Source organism: Schistocerca piceifrons, chromosome 1, assembly GCF_021461385.2.
Source record: "Schistocerca piceifrons isolate TAMUIC-IGC-003096 chromosome 1, iqSchPice1.1, whole genome shotgun sequence".
NCBI lineage: Eukaryota > Metazoa > Arthropoda > Insecta > Orthoptera > Acrididae > Schistocerca > Schistocerca piceifrons.
Window position 1 is genome coordinate 482,221,362 of NC_060138.1, and position 21,774 is coordinate 482,243,135.

Consider the following 21,774-nt stretch of genomic DNA (forward strand, 5'->3'; position numbering starts at 1 on the left):
TATTCTGTGTGTCATTGTATTGAGATCTTGTGGTCATTTTGCTGGTTGCATGGGGCGGAACTGATTTTGTTGATTGGTTGGCTGTCTGTCTGTTGGATGGGTTGCCTTCAGATTAAGAAGTCGCTGGACAGGCTGCCTGTCTCACCTAAACGGGCATTAGTGTTACAATCTCAGGCCGACCCTTGGAAACTTTTGAGTGCTATTCCTTGTGTGTTACATAGTAATTTCCCTGTTTGGGTTTTAGTTATTTGGTTGATGTGTGGCCTTCAGCTGAGTATCAGTATCTCTTAAATTAATGTTCTTGTCTTGCCCTTAAGGCATGAGATTGTTATTCTTTTATATGGGGCCTTCATCCGAATTTGAGATGTTTTAAGATAAGGCCTTCTGCTTTTTAAATTGAAACTCTTCTTTCTAGGGCTTAAGCCATTAAATTATTTGCTGATGTGCAGCCTTCAGCCGAGTTTTAATCTCTCTTAAATTAATGTTCTTGTCTTGCTCTTACAGCATAAGATGGTTATGCTTTTGTATGGGGCCTTCAGCCGAATTTTACATGAAATGTTTTAAGATAAGGCCTTCTGCCTTTTGATTGTAACTCTTCTTATTGCTTAATAAGCAGGCTCCAGCCAAGTTCCATTAAAATTAAATTGCTAAGGCCTTCAGCCTATTTAGATTGAAGATTTAGAAAATATTTTTTGGTGAAACCTCCAGAAGAACCTTGTATTTCAATTTCTTGCTTAAGCCCTGTGTCTTGGATTTTGAGTGTGGCCTTCAGCCGATCTAAAGTTAATCAAAGGAGGTTGATTAAAGTTTTGAGTGTTTTGCATCCTTGTTGTAATATTGTGTGTTGATAAATAAAGTTTGTATGTTAAGTGCAACTGACAGCAACTTATTTTTGCCCCTTTTCACATCCTAAACTGCTCTGTCCTGCTAGCCCAGGCATTTCAATGTGATCTACCCGTCTAATCTTCAGCATTCTTTTGTAGCACCAAATACAAAAGCTTTTATGCTCTTCTTGTCTAAACTGTTTGTTATCCATGTTTCACTTCTGTACATGGCTACACTCCATACTCATACAAATAGTTTCAGGATAGACTTCCTAGCACTTAAATCTATACTCAGTGTTAACAAATTTCTCTTCTTCAGAAATGCTCTTCTTGTCATTGGCAATTAACCTCTTTACTTCAGCCATCATCAGTTATTTTGCTGCCCAACTAGCGAAACTCATCTGCTACTTTAATACAACTACATTCCATTATCGTTGTTTTGCTTTTGATAATGTTCATATTATATCCTCCTTTCAAGACTCTTTCAAGCCCTTCTTTGTCTATGACAGAATTACAATATCATTGGCAAACCTCAATGTTTTTATTTCTCTTCCCTGAACTTTAATTCCTACTCCAAATATTTCTTTGGTTTCCTTTACTGCTTGTTCAGTGTACAGTTCGAATAACATTGGCATAGGCTATAACCATGTCTCACTCCCTTTTCAACCATGGCTTCACTTTCATGCCCCTTAACTCTTATAACTGCCGTCTGATTTCTGTTCGGGTTGTAAACCACTGCTACCTTCAGAATTTCAAGGAGAGTATTCCAGTCAACATTGTGAAATGTTTTTTCTAAGTCCACAAATGATAAAAAAAGTTGTACAGTCAGAATTGCCTCGCATATTCCTACATGTCTCCGGAATCCAAACTGGTCTTCACCAAGGTGGGCTTCTGTCAGTCTTTCCATTCTCCTGTTAAGAATATGTGTTAGTATTTCAATCTGTGCTTATTAATCTAATAGTTCGGTAATATTCACACCAGTAAGCATTTGCTCTCTTTGGAAATGGAATTATTATATTGTTCTTGAAGCCTAATGAGTAATCCTGTCTCATACATACTGCAAACCAGAAAGAAGAGTTTTGTAGTGGCTTGATCTCCCAAGGCTATCACTAGTTTTGAAGGAATGTAGTCTACTCCAGAGGCCTTGTTTCAAGTTGGGTCTTTCAGTGCTCCATCAAATTCTTTTCGCAGTATCATATTTCCCATCTCAACTTCACCTACCTCTTCTTCCATGTCTATAATATTGCTTTCAAGTTCATTTCCCCTGCCTATATACTCCTTCCATCTTTTAGCTTTCCCTTCTTTGCTTAGGACTGGTTTTGTATCTGAGCTCTTATGGTTACACAATTTTACACAACAGACAGAGAGACAAATCTTATTGGTAGCAATAAGCTTACATCACTTATTGTATTTTTCTGTAACATGAAGTCTGAATATATTGAGTTTGTTACTCTCTACATGTAGTAGTTACATTCAATAAAAATACACACAGTTCTATGGTCCCCAGTCTGGTGCAAGCCCTTTCAATTTGGTGTAGAGTGTCCATTTCATTTTCATTGAAAAAGGGGACATTTAAAATAAATTAGAGAAAAACCTAGGACAATGAAGAAAAAAAAATGGGACATAAATATTGTATTGACTAAATTTAATACACATACAATTTTACCTTTACAACGTGCACTCAGATGATCCCAAATCACTTTTTACAATTATTCTGCCACACTATCACCGTACCTTTCACTTTTATATACTTTATGAAGAAGTACATTTTTGTTTGAAATTGTATCATAAAAGTCAGTACACAATACACCATTAAAGTGTGTTTTGACAATGAGCAAGGCCCTCACTGTTTCAACTTTCATTCTGTTTTTTTCATCTGACCACAAAGAGTTCACTAACGAAAACACACATTCCACAGCAGTATTTGACCCAGGAATTGCCAGACAAAACTCCACCAAGTGAATCATGTTTTTCATGTTAATGTTTTTACTTTTGAAATAAACAAATATTTTACACCACGTTGCACCAACACTTTCTTTGTCTCCTTCTTCACTTTTTATGAAGTTCTGTGCACGTGAAAATTCATCGAACAGTTCGTCTTCATCAGCAGGAAAATTTGGTACAATCCTTTGAACAAAAACACAACAGTCCTGAATATCCTTCCACTGTAGCTGCTCCTTTTCAGTATTAACCCAGTCAAATGCTTTAAAAAGTGTGAGAAATGGTAAACACCATTCTTTAATATACTCAGTGCAAGAGTCGTAGAAGATATCAGCATAAATATGAAATTGTTCTACAGTAATTTCACCCTCTTCTTCCAGCTTTTTTAGAATCTCATGTACAAAGGATGTGAGAAATCTTTCAGATTTTCTACATTGTAATTTGCCCAATAATTTGTTTATTTCTTGATAAACTTCCACTAATGTGATTTCTTGTTTCTCAATACATTTAATTGTTGTGGAGAAAGGTTTTAGCTGGCTAACAAGAAAATGTAGAAGAACAATAGACACAGGGTTATCAAAGAATTGTTTAAGGATAACAGGACACTTATCAAGGGAAATGAAATATGATTTCAAAGCAGGAAATATCTCTACAATTCTTTCCAATGCTGGTAGCAGGGTTTCGTATTCAGTTTTAGTAAACTTACAGAATGACTTCAGAGATTCAACCCTTACTGTATACAGGGTGTTACAAAAAGGTACGGCCAAACTTTCAGGAAACATTCCTCACACACAAATAAAGAAGAGACGTTATGTGGACATGTGTCCGGAAACGCTTAATTTCCATGTTAGAGCTCATTTTAGTTTCGTCAGTATCTACTGTACTTCCTCGATTCACCGCCAGTTGGCCCAATTGAAGGAAGGTAATGTTGACTTCGGTGCTTGTGTTGACATGCGACTCATTGCTCTACAGTACTAGCATTAAGCACATCAGTACGTAGCATCAACAGGTTAGTGTTCATCACGAACGTGGTTTTGCAGTCAGTGCAATGTTTACAAAATGTGGAGTTGGCAGATGCCCATTTGATGTATGGATTAGCACGGGGCAATAGCCGTGGCGCGGTACGTTTGTATCGAGACAGATTTCCAGAACGAAGGTGTCCCGACAGCAAGACGTTCAAAGCAATTGATCGGTGTCTTAGGGAGCTCGGAACATTCCAGCCTATGACTCGCGACTGGGGAAGACCTAGAACGACGAGGACACCTGCAATGGACGAGGCAATTCTTTGTGCAGTTGACGATAACCTTAATGTCAGCGTCAGAGAAGTTGCTGCTGTACAAGGTAACATTGACCACATCACTGTATGGAGAGTGCTACGGGAGAACCAGTTATTTCCGTACCATGTACAGCGTGTGCAGGCACTATCAGCAGCTGATTGGCCTCCACGGGTACACTTCTGTGAATGGTTCATCCGTGGTTCATGCACGATGGAGCTCCTGCGCATTTCAGTCGAAGTGTTCGTACGCTTCTCAACAACAGATTCGGTGACTGATGGATTGGTGGCTCAAATGGCTCTGAGCACTATGCGACTTAACTTCTGAGGTCATCAGTCGCCTATAACTTAGAACTAATTAAACCTAACTAACCTAAGGACATCACACACATCCATGCACGAGGCAGGATTCGAACCTGCGACCGCAGCGGTCGCTCGGTTCCAGACTGTAGCGCCCAGAACCGCACGGCCCATCCGGCCGGCGATGGATTGGTAGAGGCGGACCAATTCCATGGCCTCCACGCTCTCCTGACCTCAACCCTCTTGACTTTCATTTCTGGGGGCATTTGAAAGCTCTTGTCTATGCAACCCCGGTACTAAATGTAGAGACTCTTCGTGCTCGTATTGCGGATGGCTGTGATACAATACGCCATTCTCCAGGGCTGCATCAGCACATCAGGGATTCCATGCGACGGAGGGTGGATGCATGTATCCTCGCTAACGGAGGACATTTTGAACATTTCCTGTAACAAAGTGTTTAAGTCAAGCTGGTACGTTCTGTTGCTGTGTGTTTCCATTCCATGATTAATGTGATTTGAAGAGAAGTAATAAAATGAGCTCTAACATGGAAAGTAAGCATTTCCGGACACATGTCCACATAACATATTTTCTTTCTTTGTGTGTGAGGAATGTTTCCTGAAAGTTTGGCCGTACCTTTTTGTAACACCCTGTATATGTGGAAATGCTGGTAGATTTTGTTTACAATTAATTGGCAGTTGATGGGTAGGCAATCTGAGCCAGTTTGTAAGGAATTGTGCACCACATGTGTTGGATGGCCAACACCTACTATATTATTCACAGTGTTCAGTTGCAGTTTATACAACAAATTGTTTTTTCCTTTCCTCTGCTTACCACCAAAATTGGTGTTAGTGTTGTCTGCAGAAACTGCAATCACCTTTCCCTCAAGATCATATTTCTGTAAAACCTCCAGCACATAATTCTGAAGTAAATCTGAAGTTTCTCCAGCTAAATTAACCAATTTATGCACTTTCGCCGAGATGCCATTTTCAGGGTGAAAATACCTGATAAGGAGAGGAACCAACTTCAAATCCAGATGATTTGATGTATCAGTCATTACAGAAATGAATTGAGCACTTTTCAGTTCATTTAAAACCTGCTGAGCTGCATATTGTGCAATAACATTTGAAATGATTGCATTACATTTTGTGTGTCCACATGTGAATTTAGGATTGAAAAGTTTTTTAACAACTGCTGTAGTACAGTCCATTGACTTAAAGCTATGGTTATGCATTGCACTGTGGTATGCAAACGTAGCTTCTTGTGCTGCCAACTGCCTATCCATTTCTGTTACTGATTTTAAGTTTACATAGCAGTCACTCACACATTTATTTTCTCTTATAGTTTGATCACTCATATGATGTTTCTTCGTCTTAATGTGATTCGCAATGTCAGACCTTCCACCATGACCAATAGCAAATTTTGATCTGCACAACGTACATTCTACAGTTTCTCCACTACCAGTGATAAAAGGAAACTTGCTTTTTATATTGCTATTAAAATTACACTTTCGTTTTGACATAATGAAACAGTGATTGCACAGTGCAAAATATTAACAGTGTGGTGACGATAGCCAGAGAGCAAGTATCAGTGGTGTAGAGTATCTCTGGACCCAAAGGACGGATTCAGTGGATTGATTTAGAAGAGAAGAATCTTCGTTGTTATTCGTAACCTATAGTGCGTCTAAAATTACTTGCGATTTTTGACAGTTAGGTACATGTTTGGGGTATGCTGAAAGTCATCATACGCTTCCTAGCGTAAATAATTGCGCAGTTAATAGCAAGTCAAACAATCAGTAGCGTAAAATACTCTAGCCAAGCGGAATAATAAAAAAACGGGACATTTGAGCATCCTCAAAAAAACTTTTGGAACAGCAGGACATTTTGATAAAAAACGGGACTGTCCCGGGAAAAACGGGACGAATGGACACCCTAATTTGATGTCATATTAACAACTTTCATCTAATTTTGCTGCTTCTTTTCTCAAGCAGCTTCTTTTTTGTTTAACAATGTTAGAGGGGCACCTTTTGAGGATTACTCATTCCAGTAAAATTAGAATTGTCTACAATTATTCAAATGCAGAACCTTTGCATAACTATTTATTTAGTGCATGGCAATACAAACTAAACTGTGACTTACGTATCTGAATTGCATAATTCTACAAAATAAACAGAACTAAATGAATAAATGCACACGAAACCTTCTCGGGCTTCCAACTACATGAGGTAGTTAAAATCGTATGAGCTTCCAACCGAGCTCTCCTCGGCCATTGTCAAGTGGTGGATAACTGCCATGTTGCCATCGCCACACCATTATATAACCATGATGCTAGCTGTGATATAACTGGCGCTCTCTTCCTCACCAAGTGTGGTAATGTTTCAACCTGTATCAATCACACGTGCTTCAAACTCGCCATGGGTCGGTCCCAGGCTGTGCTGCAAGCCACCATCATTATTGATGGTATTTTCAGATTTTCTATTTCTACTGCTTTTTTTATAATGCTACCCAAAATCCCTTCGTTCTCATAATGACAGGTGTTTTGTTGAATAGAATTCGGTGTCGATTTTCTAAAGCGTGTTCTGCCACCGCTGATATTTCAGGATAGTATAGGTACAAGCACCACTCGTGTTCCATCCCGCGTTGCTCCATAATGCGTACTATTTGGCCAGTGTAGTAGCAGCTACACTGATATGGTATTTTGTACACTCCTGGTGTTCTAAGCCCTAAATCATCTTCCACAGGCCGCATGAGCTGTCGTATTTTTGCTGGGATCTTCGTACTCATGAGATGATGTCTCTCTTCAGGAAACTGCTAATCTTTCCACACTGTGCCACAGAAAGGCAAAAACACAAATTTCATGTTCTCTTCTTCAGTGGTGCTTTTCCTACATCTCTCATCAGAAATAGCCTGTGATACCTGGCAGTGATTGTAACAATTTTCCCGGAAGACTTTTCAGTGTTGGCTTAGTTCTAGTGGCAGATTTTCATCGGAGATGACTTTAGCGTGGTGGACAAGGGTGTTTAGAACACTACGTTTTTGTGTCAGATGGTGGTGGCTAAGTGCATGCAGATACTGATCCATGTGTGTGTGTGTGTGTGTGTGTGTGTGTGTGTGTGTGTGTGTGTGGGTGGGGTTCCTATACACACTGTAGCTGAGGTGTCTGTTAGTGTTCTAATGAATGAGGACGTTGAGGAAGGCCAATGCACCATCTGTCTCTACTTCCATCATAAACCTAATGTTGTTGTGAAGGTCATTCAGGTGTTCTAAGAATTCTTCCAGTTTTTCACATTGGTGGGGCTAGATGATAAAAGTATTGTAAATGTAATGATAAAAGCAACTTAGCTTATCTGGAGCCATGTCCAAAGCATTGCTTCAGATTTCTCCATGAAAAGGTTGTCTACGAATGGAGTTAACACTTCCCATCCACTTGGTTGAAATACTGGCCACCATATAGGAAATACGGTAACGTCAACTTGTCCTTAAGTAATCCCACAGTTGTACTATCAAATAACTGGGAGAGGAAATCTATGCAGTTATTGCACACCTGCCGCCAGGTGTCACAAGCTGTTTGTGGTGAGACATGCAGGAAAAGCATCACCAAAGAAGAGAAGAAGAAACTTGTGTTTTTGCCATTCTGCAGCACAGTGTGGAAAAATTAGACAGTTCCTGAAGAGAGACAACATCTCATTTGTGCAAGGCCCCAAATACGACAGCTCATGAGGCCTGTGAAGGACAATCTTGGGCATAGAATGCCTGGAGTGTACAAAATACCTTATCATTGTGGCTGCTACTATGTTGGCCAAACAGTACACACTGTGGAGCAATGCTGGATGAAACACGAGACTTGCTTACGCCTATGCTGTCCTGATAAATCAGCCATGACAGAACACACTTCAGAAAATCAATACGAATTCTGTTCGACAAAAGACCTGTAATTATGAGGATGAAGGAATTTTTGGATAGCATCATACAAGAAGCAGTAGAAATAAAGATACTTGAGAACACCATCAATAAGGATGACAGTTTGCAGTTCAGCACAGCTTGGGACCCAGCCACAGCAAGATTGACAAGGGCGCAACAGACACGGGACAAAAGCATTATCACATTTGGCGAGGAAGAGAGTACCAGTGACATCACAATGAGTAGCGCTGCTATACAGCAGTGAGGACGCGGTGACACAGCCATCATTTATCACTTGGCAATGGCCGAGGAGAGCTCAGTCAAAAACTTGTAGGATTTTAACCACCTGACACAGCTGGAAGCCCGAGAAGCTTTTATTAATTTGTATCACTGAGAGACCATGCATTCAGGCTAAATGTACAAATTAAAATGTAAATGTTCAATCAATTCAAGGGCTTCCTGTCACTTTAAAGAAATTTTCCAGCTTTAGTGGGTAAGATCATGTGCTACTGATTGTTACAATGTGTTTAATAGTCTGATGTTTATTGCCACAGTCACATTGGCAAGATGAAGCCTTTACCCTTTGGTGGAGGCTTTCTGCACAGATACCATGTCCTGTACAAATCTTGTTGATTGATTTCCAAGCAGGTCCTGGTAATTCCATGCTGGCTGGTCTCATGCCTGGTCTCACAAGAGTCTGACATTTCTCATGAGCATTGTTGTTGTTGTGGTCTTCAGTCCTGAGACTGGTTTCATGCAGCTCTCCATGCTACTCTATCCTGTGCAAGCTTTTTCATCTCCCAGTACCTACTGCAACCTACATCCTTCTGAATCTGCTTAGTGTATTCATCTCTTGGTCTCCCTCTACGATTTTTACCCTCCACGCTGCCCTCCAATACTAAATTGGTGATCCCTTGATGCCTCAGAACATGTCCTACCAACCGATCCCTTCTTCTGGTCAAGTTGTGCCACAAACTTCTCTTCTCCCCAATCCTATTCAATACTTCCTCATTAGTTATGTGATCTACCCATCTAATCTTCAGCATTCTTCTGTAGCACCACATTTCGAAAGCTTCTATTCTCTTCTTGTCCAAACTATTTATCGTCCATGTTTCACTTCCATACATGGCTACACTCCATACGAATACTTTCAGAAATGACTTCCTGACACTTAAATCAATACTGGATGTTAACAAATTTCTCTTCTTCAGAAACGCTTTCCTTGCCATTGCCAGCCTACATTTTATATCCTCTCTACTTCGACCATCATCAGTTATTTTGCTCCCCAAATAGCAAAACTCCTTTACTACTTTAAGTGCCTCATTTCCTAATCTAATTCCCTCAGCATCACCCGACTTAATTAGACTACATTCCATTATCCTTGTTTTGCTTTTGTTGATGTTCATCTTATATCCTCCTTTCAAGACACTGTCCATTCCATTCAACTGCTCTTCCAAGTCCTTTGCTGTCTCTGACAGAATTACAATGTCATCGGCGAACCTCAAAGTTTTTATTTCTTCTCCATGAATTTTAATACCTACTCCGAATTTTTCTTTTGTTTCCTTTACTGCTTGCTCAATATACAGATTGAACAACATCGGGGAGAGGCTACAACCCTGTCTTACTCCCTTCCCAACAACTGCTTCCCTTTCATGTCCCTCGACTCTTATAACTGCCATCTGGTTTCTGTACAAATTGTAAATAGCCTTTCGCTCCCTGTATTTTACCCCTGCCACCTTTAGAATTTGAAAGAGAGTATTCCAGTCAACACTGTCAAAAGCTTTCTCTAAGTCTATAAATGCTAGAAACGTAGGTTTGCCTTTCCTTAATCTTTCTTCTAAGATAAGTCGTAAGGTCAGTATTGCCTCACGTGTTCCAGTGTTTCTACGGAATCCAAACTGATCTTCCCCGAGGTTGGCTTCTACTAGTTTTTCCATTCATTTGTAAAGAATTCGTGTTAGTATTTTGCAGCTGTGACTTATTAAGCTGATAGTTCGGTAATTTTCACATCTGTCAACACCTGCTTTCTTTGGGATTGGAATTATTATATTCTTCTTGAAGTCTGAGGGTATTTCGCCTGTTTCATACATCTTGCTCACCAGATGGTAGAGTTTTGTCAGGACTGGCTCTCCCACAGCCGTCAGTAGTTCCAATGGAATATTGTCTACTCCGGGGGCCTTGTTTCGACTCAGGTCTTTCAGTGCTCTGTCAAACTCTTCACGCAGTATCGTATCTCCCATTTCATCTTCATCTACATCCTCTTCCATTTCCATAATATTGTCCTCAAGTACATCGCCCTTGTATAGACCCTCCATATACTCCTTCCACCTTTCTGCTTTCCCTTCTTTGCTTAGAACTGGGTTTCCATCTGAGCTCTTGATATTCATACAAGTGTTTCTCCTTTCTCCAAAGGTCTCTTTAATTTTCCTGTAGGCGGTATCTATCTTACCCCTAGTGAGATAGGCCTCTACATCCTTACATTTGTTCTCTAGCCATCCCTGCTTAGCCATTTTGCACTTCCTGTCGATCTCATTTTTGAGACGTTTGTATTCCTTTTTGCCTGTTTCACTTACTGCATTTTTATATTTTCTCCTTGCATCAATCAAATTCAATATTTCTTCTGTTACCCAAGGATTTCTACTAGCCCTCGTCTTTTTACCTACTTGATCCTCTGCTGCCTTCACTACTTCATCCCTCAAAGCTACCCATTCTTCTTCTGCTGTATTTATTTCCCCCATTCCTGTCAATTGCTCCCTTATGCTCTCCCTGAATCTCTGTACAACCTCTGGTTCTTTTAGTTTATCCAGGTCCCATCTCCTTAAATTCCCACCTTTTTGCAGTTTCTTCAGTTTTAATCTACAGGTCATAACCAATAGATTGTGGTCAGAGTCCACATCTGCCCCTGGAAATGTCTTACAATTTAAAACCTGGTTCCTAAATCTCTGTCTTACCATTATATAATCTATCTGATACCTTTTAGTATCTCCAGGGTTCTTCCATGTATACAACCTTCTTTCATGATTCTTAAACCAAGTGTTAGCTATGATTATGTTGTGCTCTGTGCAAAATTCTACCAGGCGGCTTCCTCTTTCATTTCTGTCCCCCAATCCATATTCACCTACTATGTTTCCTTCTCTCCCTTTTCCTACACTCGAATTCCAGTCACCCATGACTATTAAATTTTCGTCTCCCTTCACAATCTGAATAATTTCTTTTATTTCATCATACATTTCTTCAATTTCTTCGTCATCTGCAGAGCTAGTTGGCAAATAAACTTGTACTACTGTAGTAGGTGTGGGCTTCGTATCTATCTTGGCCACAATAATGCGTTCACTATGCTGTTTGTAGTAGCTTACCCGCATTCCTATTTTCCTATTCATTATTAAACCTACTCCTGCATTACCCCTATTTGATTTTGTGTTTATAACCCTGTAGTCACCTGACCAGAAGTCTTGTTCCTCCTGCCACCGAACTTCACTAATTCCCACTATATCTAACTTCAACCTATCCATTTCCCTTTTTAAATTTTCTAACCTACCTGCCCGATTAAGGGATCTGACATTCCACGCTCCGATCCGTAGAACGCCAGTTTTCTTTCTCCTGATAACGACATCCTCTTGAGTAGTCCCCGCCCGGAGATCCGAATGGGGGACTATTTTACCTCCGGAATATTTTACCCAAGAGGACGCCATCATCATTTAATCATACAGTAAAGCTGCGTGCCCTCGGGAAAATTTACGGCTGTAGTTTCCCCTTGCTTTCAGCCGTTCGCAGTACCAGCACAGCAAGGCCGTTTTGGTTATTGTTACAAGGCCAGATCAGTCAATCATCCAGACTGTTGCCCTTGCAACTACTGAAAAGGCTGCTGCCCCTCTTCAGGAACCACACGTTTGTCTGGCCTCTCAACAGATACCCCTCCGTTGTGGTTGCATCTACGGTACGTCAATCTGTATCGCTGAGGCACGCAAGCCTCCCCACCAACGGCAAGGTCCATGGTTCATGGGGGGGTCATGAGCATTATCATTCCACTTTTCTGACCACTTCTTACTTATGTTGAAATCCACTGCTTGTACAAATTGTGCCAATATAAAATGTGACTGCCTAGATTTGAATGGGCTTGTTTTAAGTGCAGACACATCAGAGTGGATCGGGAGGTGAGAAATTTTAATTACTTTTTCGTATTCCTTGAGAAGGGCTTTGTCTTTGAAGTTAGGTGGCATGATACATCTTAGAGTTGGTAACCAATGAAGATGGGTAGATATGATACAACCTGCTATTGTCCTAGTTAGCTGAACATTGATTTTTCTCACATGTGAACTATTAAGCCATCCTCAAGCACAGTAAATGAGTCCAAAGGAAGAACATAGTAGTGGTGTAGCTCTTACACCCCAAGAGGAACCACTGAGCTTCTATATGATGTCATTGCACTGTTTTGCAGCAGTGTTTGCCATGTGTTTCTTGCATGACAAGGTTCTATAAAGAGCTCCTGCTACATATTTTGGGAAGTCTTTGTGATGGAGGACTTGACCATTAAAGGTGACATGTAGCTTTTTGTTGGCCATTCTATTGTTAAGACGAAAGCAGCTAACTTTGGGGTTAATCTCCACTTTTCGAAGTACTCACGCATTCTACTTAGATCTGCAGAGAATACCTTTTCACCAGCTTCAAAACTTCTCTGTGGAGTGGCCAAAGCCAATTTGTTCACATAAATGAATTTCCTTGACTCTGTTTTAGGGCGATAAGATGTGTGTAAGCTGAACAGAACTGTTGCCAAAACTGAACCCTGTGGAAGACCGCTATAGGATAACATGTTGTTTATGAGCCTAATTATGGTTTGGCATTATATAACACTTGCGAATGTGTACAGGAGTCCATGCTTCTATAGTGTATCCTAGGCAGCTGTATGATCAACAAAAGCCAATGGCTTTTAAGTCATTGTTGGAACCCAGCTTCTATGTGTGAAGTTAAGCTTCTGTTAGGTCTGAATCCTGCTTGTTCCAGGGGAGTAATTTCATGGGTCTTTGGACCAATTCCATTAGGGATGAATCTTTCTAAGAACTTGTAGCAGCAGCTTAGGACGGCTATAGGATGATAGCTAACAGCTTTACTCGCTGGTTTACTGGCCTTCAGTATGGCTACAGTTTTTGTGCTTGTGAAAGCTTTTGGAATGTTACCTGACAGCATAATATTGGTGAAGAAGCTCACAATCCATTTACAAGTCTTGTTTCCACAATTGATGAGGAACCCTAGGCGTATCTCATAAAATACTGGAGCTTTGCCTTTTTTCATTTCATTGAGTGCTGCATTGACCTCATCTAAGGTGAAATCTATGGAATACTCTGATTTGTTGTGTGCTTTCTGCTTCAGGTTGCTGTGTTCTTTCTTGACCATTCTTGTAAATGGCTTCTTAAGACTTGCACTCTCCTTTCTTATTCCCACCATAGGCACCAAAAGTTAAATATAGCAAAAAACATACCACACAATTTTTTTTCCCTGACCTACTGACATGAGGACCGATCAGATACTTTATTTGTCACAGGCAAAATATGTGTTAAATATACACAAAATGTTAATCACCGATTGATATGCTGTATTTAAAATCAGAAATTCTTATCTTCAGACACAAACACCACTGTAACTTATAGGTACTACAGAGATTGCCCTGTAAGAACCACAAAACACTTCAACAATCAATAAATTTAAACTGTGTTGTAGGCATACCATATTTTTGATTAATTGTGCGATCAAGTGAAAATTCTTATGTCCATAATATATTATTTTTATTGTTGTGATGTTGGACTCAGAAAGTATGAAATCTTCCTATATATTGAAGCAGCACCACTCTTGTCCTGCAGCAGCTGACAGTTCTTGTAACAGAAGTGACAAAAAAAGTTCTGCCAACTGCAGCTAACAGAGGCATAATTGGACTGTACTAATTTTGATTTGCACCCAAGTATTAGATTATGTAGCTTGTCTGAATTGTGTGGAAAAGCTAGTTATCTAAGATTAGCATTATCAGGTTGTGCCACATAAAATGTATTTGACAATAAAGTTTCAATAACAATAAAATAGTGAATAAGAACTGTTTTTCTGTATTATTTACCCTATAAAACAATGACTTCACCATCATAAACGTTTACTGTGTGCACTGTAAAAATGGTGGAAGTGGGCTAGTGACAGTATCTGTATTAGAAAATTTTTGCCAGCAAAATACAAACCAGATTACACAAAAAAAAGGTCATGAGAATTTTGTAGTGCAAGCTGTATATGTTTTGGACTGTTCCATTAAAATTCAGGAAACATACTAAAGGTCAATAACTTGCTCCAACAACATGTTCGTGCAGAGTCTTCTGGCTATCTTACTAGCAAAAGCACACTGAGCTCCTCTAAAAAGACCTCACTAGCATATATGTGATGTACAAGTAAGTCACTGTGCAGGCATTGCTTTTGTGTGTGCACTTCTGCTTTAAGTCTGTACATTTCTCCACAGTAAAAAATTTTGCCTTATTCTTTACCTTTGTTCAGTAAAATCACACAAAAACATCAGTTATGCAGAGCTTGAAGTATCCCAATGACAGGATTTTGTGCATTATCAAACTGGAAACCACATTTCTCATTGATCAGGACCTCGGTTTCTAGTTGGACACATTATGGAATCTTGTTACTGTCCTGAATGTTCTTTATAACCAACATCACCTTAAAAAACAATAAAGGTCCAATAATGCACTGTCAGTATATTGCTACCCACATACTAATTTTCTAATCATGCAGTGGTGTTTCAAGCACAGCACGAGGATTCTCCTTTGACCATAATCGTGTGTCTTTTGTGTTAACATCACCAGAGAGGTGGAAGCATACCCCATCTGTGTAAACGGTGACATCAAGAATATCAATAGTGTTCCTCGCCCTGGCAGTATATCTATATATGGTACCGCCAGGACTGTAAGATTTGTATTCAGCACCGTCAGTGAGAAAATGAAATGAGAGTGCCTGCTTTGTGTGCCAGCAGTGCCCCTGGGTGAGTGGTTCTGGCAGCATGCTGCTGATGTGGCCTCGCTCTCTCTCACCTCTGCCATGTTCAGTGAATGTCCTGCTGCTAAATAGGACAGATCAGTAATATTCCATTTTATTGGACTCAACCTCGACTGCAGTTCTTCTGTTAATGTTCTCATCTGCCTGTGTGATTCTTGTGCTCTGTTCACCACCAATGTAATTTTATGTGTTGGTTGTTGTCAGTAAAGAACTGTAGATACTACAGTTTTTGGCAATGAGATTGTTTTATTTCTGCCCATGTTCCATGAGTACAGTGGACTCTGCATTGGATCAGACGTTACAAAAACAGCAACAGCAGGGAGCAGCAAAATCAGTTTGAACAGCAACAACAGAAGCAGTTAGAATTGCTTTGTCAATTGGTTACAAATTTGCAAGGTGCCATGGGTCCCCCGTAACTGCGTTCTCCATGGTCGATTACTCCCCCAGCTATTCCACCATTCCGAGAAGCAAAAGTTTGCAGTGTTTTGGATAGAGGACCTGTTTTTGCAAACTTTTTTTTCTCTTGTCTCAATTTGAGCCTCAAACCTTCATTTGCTTCAAAAACTTGCTCCGTTTAAGGTCCCTGCACCACAGTCATTTTCTGAAATGTGTGGGTTGCTCAGTGCTTATTATGTTAAGTTAACTCATATTGTATCATCATGCATGAAGTTTCACCAGGAACAAAAGAAACCAGGCCATGGGTAGCTGACATCTGCAGTTTAAGTAGAAAGTGTCGCTTTATTTGTGTACAATGTAAGCAGTACTATGCTGACTCTCCGATACGTGACATCATTATCCGTTCCACTCTGGACAGAGAGGTACATCATGAGGCTTTGCATTAAGAGGTTCCTACAGTTGAGGATTTCTGGCTATCACTCAGGTTTACAAAGTGTCACAACTGCGATAATAATTTGAGGGCACTTTGGATACAATGTAATGCAAAGGCATCATTTACCGACAGTCTCATCATGCTCATTTGGTTCATGCCATTCACTGTTGTCCTGTACACCCTTCCAAATCAGATTCCCCTTGTGTCCTGATTGTTTCCATGCACATGCCCATTGTCACTGCCTGCACCAGCAGGCACAGTGTATGGCTTGCCATAAACACAGCCTTGTGGCAGCTGTTTGCCATAGCTGCCCACACAATCAGGCCTCCAGTGTGGACACGGAGTTCGCAGAGGTTCATTGAGTTACACCAGTGCACAGCTAGGAGCTCAGCATTCCCAATAAGATGTATTATAAACGGTTTCCAGGTTGACAGGGGTCCTTGTGTCTCTCATCAACCTTGACACCTATCATTGCTTGGGTCACCCTGCTATGTCCTCCACAAATTATTATGTGGTCAATTACAGCAATCAACCAATTCCTTTTCAAGACCAGTTCATAACTGACATTGAGTATCAGCATGTCACAAGAGTGATCACGGTTTTGACCACTGGTAGTGCGAAATCGGAACACACTTTTGGTTCTGACACATTTACAGTTTTTGGGTTTCAAATTCAGGATGCTGCGCATAATATTCCAACTCCATTCCATTCCAGGTATTGGACGACCTCTGCCATGAGTTCAGGTCTCTGTTTCTTCTGTATTAGGTGCTGCAACAGATTATGATGCTCACATCATCCTTAAACCATTGTTTGTTCCCAAATTTTGTCATGTTCAGCCTATTCTTCTTTGCGGTCAGCTGTCAAGGGTAAACTGTGAAAGTTACACAGCCTGGATTTTCTTGAACCCATTTCTTCCAGCCGGTGAGCTATGCCCTTGGTTGTTATTCATATGCCTACAGGGGTGCTTCATATGTCCAAGGATTTTAAGTCCACTGTTAATGCTCAAATCAATAGTAGAGTGCTACCCTATCCCACATCCCAAAGAAATACTTGCAAAACTGGCAGACAGTGAATGTCATCTGAAAATTGATTTGCAAAGGCATACCTGCAGTTTTGTCTGGATTCTGCCTTCAAACAGATTTTTATCATCAGCATTTCCTTTGCATTGAACCTTTACACATATCTCTCATTCGGCATCACGAGTGCAACTGTTATTTTCCAGAGATTTTTAGATCAGTTATGCAGGGTGTTCCATGCTTTACAAACCACCGTGATGGCATTATCATCACAGGTTCCTCACAGCAGAACATCTCACTAACCTTTTGATTCTGTTCACTGAACTGCAAGAGGCAGGCCTAAAGTACAATCCACATACAGAAAAAAAATTTTTCAGACAGAAACAGAATATTTGGGCACCTCCTTCCAAAAGATGATGTCAAACCCACAGAACGCCTTGTGGTGGCTATTGAAAACCTACCTAAACCGCGAAAGCTGAAGGAACTCCAGCTTTCTGGGTAATGTCACAGATTATTCACACTTTCTCCCCAACACAGAGGGTATCATCCATCCATTAAACAGTGAATGTAAAAAAGGTGATCATTTGATTAAGTTGGTGTGGACTGTGACTGAGTGTTTCAATGCACCAAGTTACTGCTCAAGTCATTGCTGTGGAATGGTACCTTTATATTGGGTAAGCAGCTTGTCCTGGCCGCAGATGCCTCTCTGTATAGGATTGGGGCAGTTTTGTCTCACAGAAGTGCTGATAACTCTGAACAGCCTATCATGTACACATCCACAATGTTGGCAGCTGCTCAACACAATTATTCTCTGATACAGAAGGAAGCTTTGGCCATAATGTCTGCTCTCCCTCTAATGAGTGATCATAACTTCTTGGCTCATTCACAGCTTCCCGACAGGACTGCAAAACAACTCCAAGATTGGGCCTTTTTTTTGAGTGAGTATCACCATGTATCAATCTGTATATTGAGCAAGCAGTAAAGGAAACAAAAGAAAAATTCGGAGTAGGTATTAAAATTCATGGAGAAGAAGTAAAAACTTTGAGGTTCGCCGATGACATTGTAATTCTGTCAGAGACAGCAAAGGACTTGGAAGAGCAGTTGAACGGAATGGACAGTGTCTTGAAAGGAGGATATAAGATGAACATCAACAAAAGCAAAACGAGGATGATGGAATGTAGTCAAATTAAATCAGGTGATGCTGAGGGAATTAGATTAGGAAATGAGACACTTAAAGTAGTAAAGGAGTTTTGCTATTTAGAGAGTAAACTAACTGATGATGGTCGAAGTAGAGAGGATATAAAATGTAGACTGGCAATGGCAAGGAAATCGTTTCTGAAGAAGAAAAATTTGTTAACGTCGAGTATAGATTTAAGTGTCAGGAAGTCGTTTCTGAAAGTATTTGTATGGAGTGTAGCCATGTATGGAAGTGAAACATGAACGATAACTAGTTTGGACAAGAAGAGAATAGAAGCTTTCGAAATGTGGTGCTACAGAAGAATGCTGAAGATAAGGTGGGTAGATCACGTAACTAATGAGGAGGTATTGAATAGGATTGGGGAGAAGAGAAGTTTGTGGCACAACTTGACTAGAAGAAGGGATCGGTTGGTAGGACATGTTTTGAGGCATCAAGGGATCACAAATTTAGCATTGGAGGGCAGCGTGGAGGGTAAAAATCGTAGAGGGAGACCAAGAGATGAATACACTAAGCAGATTCAGAAGGATGTAGGTTGCAGTAGGTACGGGGAGATGAAGAAGCTTGCACAGGATAGAGTAGCATGGAGAGCTGCATGAAACCAGTCTCAGGACTGAAGACCACAACAACAACAACAACATCACCATGAGATTCATTACAGATATATCGTACAGCATGCTATTGTATACACATTGTCACACTTGCCCAAGGGACCCAACCCACCACAGAACAGCAGGCAGTACCACTACAAACTTTCCCTTCATGGCCCAAGTCTAGTCAACCATGTGGCCACATCCACATGGATTTTGGAGGTCTCTTCTGTAATTCTATGTTGTTGGAGGTGCTCAAGGAGCTGTTCAGTCATCTGTAAGTCATGCACATGCACTCCACGATGTCAAAAGCTACTACATGGGCTCTCACCCAGGTTTTTGTAATCAGAGGGCTGCATCAGACCACCATCTCTAACAGTTGCCTATAGTTCACTTCAGAATTGTTTCATGATTTCTGCACCCACAATGGCATTTCCCCTCTCACATCTGTTCCACATCACCCACAGTTGAATGTGGGGGGTGCGGAGTGTATGGTGCACACCTTAACAAGTGGTTAAAAACTGCTTGGAGGATTTGGCCATGGGCCATCTACAGAACTGGTCATAACCCAGTAGAGATCCTCCATAGAAAACAGCCCCAGACACTGGTACACCTGTTCTGCCTTGTGCTTCAGTTCGAAGTGCATTCCTGACCACCATGATACATCCTTTATGACACTGTCTGGGCACACATGTTCTGCTGGCAGTATGGATAGGAGCTAGCAGCGGTGCAAGTAAAGTATAGTTAGCAAATGTTCACTGGGATTCTGGCAGCATGCTGCTCTCCCACCATCAGAATTAACAGCATCCTTGATGAGGCACTGACTGCAGCCACAGCAGCTTCCAGTGGGGAGTCCTCTTGCAAATGCCATTCCACTCCAGGGGCTGGGCACCTGATGGATGCCTCTGTTTGATGTTCTGCTGAGCAACAGCAAGGTCAAGATGCAGCAGCTGGCCATGTCGGATCCTCATCTACTGTCTGATGGCAGCTACCTGGGCGGCATCCTTCTGCAGGAGCACCAGGCAGCTCTTTCTCTATCATCACTGTTGCCACACCATGTGGGGTCATTCCCGCATGCGGCTTGCTATCGTCTGCACCACTTCTGGCCATATGCCCTATCAGGTTGTAGACAGCTGACAGTCCAGCCCCACAACAGTGTTGCCTCTTCAGACAGCAATGAGCCGAATAAGGTGAACCTCATCACCCAACAGCTACTATCGCGGTGCTGTTGCCACTACCACCGGGTCACCTGGACAGACCTCATGGCCTCCTGGCCCATGCCAGCCTGTCTCCAGTGGTCCCGGTTGGCCCACTGCCTTTGTCCACCAATTCCTGCAGCACTGGTCTCCTGGAGGAGAGCAGTGTGCTTATGCATGCCACATGATGACCGCAAAATTCATATTTGGCGTTGATGATGAGGAAACAAAATGAGAGCACTTGCTTCACTTGCTGATGGTGCAGCCTCTCTCATTTTCACCACAGCTGTATTAAGTGGAATTTCCACTTGCGGACTAGGACAGTTTCATAATATTTTATGATGAGAACTGCATGTTAATGGACTCAACTGGACTACAATTCTTCTTTTAATGTTCTCATGAGCCTGTGTGATTCTGGTGCACTGCCATTGTATTTTTGTGCATTTTTTGTTGTCAATAAGGGTCAGTAGATATTACATACTCAATAAAAGATTTAAACTATTTGCAGTAATGGATTTGCTTTTCATGATCCACATTTTCAATTCTCACATCGCTGTCTCCTTACATGAAAAAAATTTCAATGTTTGCCTAAGCGCTTTATGCACAGTTGGAAGCCTGATATGTTTTTCTTGTGTCAAATTCCACAATGATTTTGCTGAGCTCTGCTGCATGGAGTTAGAAGTATCCAACAACTTCTGTTTGTTTAGTTTAGGTGGTCTTCCAGCTCATTTGGCATCTAACACTGAGCCTGGCTTTTGAAATTTTTCAATAAGTCAATGAACCACATTATGATGAGGTACAGCTGTCCAGGTATTTGTCAGTAAATGACTCCTTGACTAAATCTTGTCAACACATGTTCGACAGGAAAAATATGTTCCTCCATTGAAAGCACCATAATTTAAAAACAGACTGAACATCTAAACACTACCCATTACATTCAATATCTTTCATCAGCTGAACCAAACAGTATGTAACAGTAGAATTCATCAGAAAAAAACAGTTGTACAACTTTGTTTCGAGTGCCCAACATAATCAAAATTAGTCTGTAGTCCAGTGCACAGCAACTTTCCGAAAACACTGTAGAAGAGCTCAGTCTTCTTTCACCAATATAACTTGAAAATGACCAGAAGATTCTGTGCCAAAATACAATGGCAACAAATTAACACCCATCAGTTCTCCCATAATTTCAAACTTTAAGATTTTGCCTTATGTCTGCTTTAGGTTACCTGATTCATGCATTTGGAGAGTTTCTATGCAACACCTCTGTGCATTCACTGGTTTGAGAATTTCAAGAACATGCTTAAAGTTATAATTTTCTTTCAGGGGCAAAAATCTTTTATACATTGAGAGCAATTGGGGTAATATACCAGTAAGCCTGAGTGTGATATTTAGACTGTTTTCTACACCTCAGATATGCCTACACCTAACATACAAAAATACACAGGACAAAGCTTAAACAACTTACAGTCGGTGACATAAATTATTTCCTTTGCTGTAAAGTGGCTCTGACAAAGGGCATCTACCTTCTGCCAAGCCAGCAATAATAAAAGTAAAGTTGCTAGGTGAGGAAATTGTGTGTGTGTGTGGGGGGGGGGGGGGGGGGGAGGAGGTGAGCAGGGAGGAGGAGGAGAGGTGGTGGGGGACCCGGCAACGATGTTATGATAACACAAGGTAGGCAATGA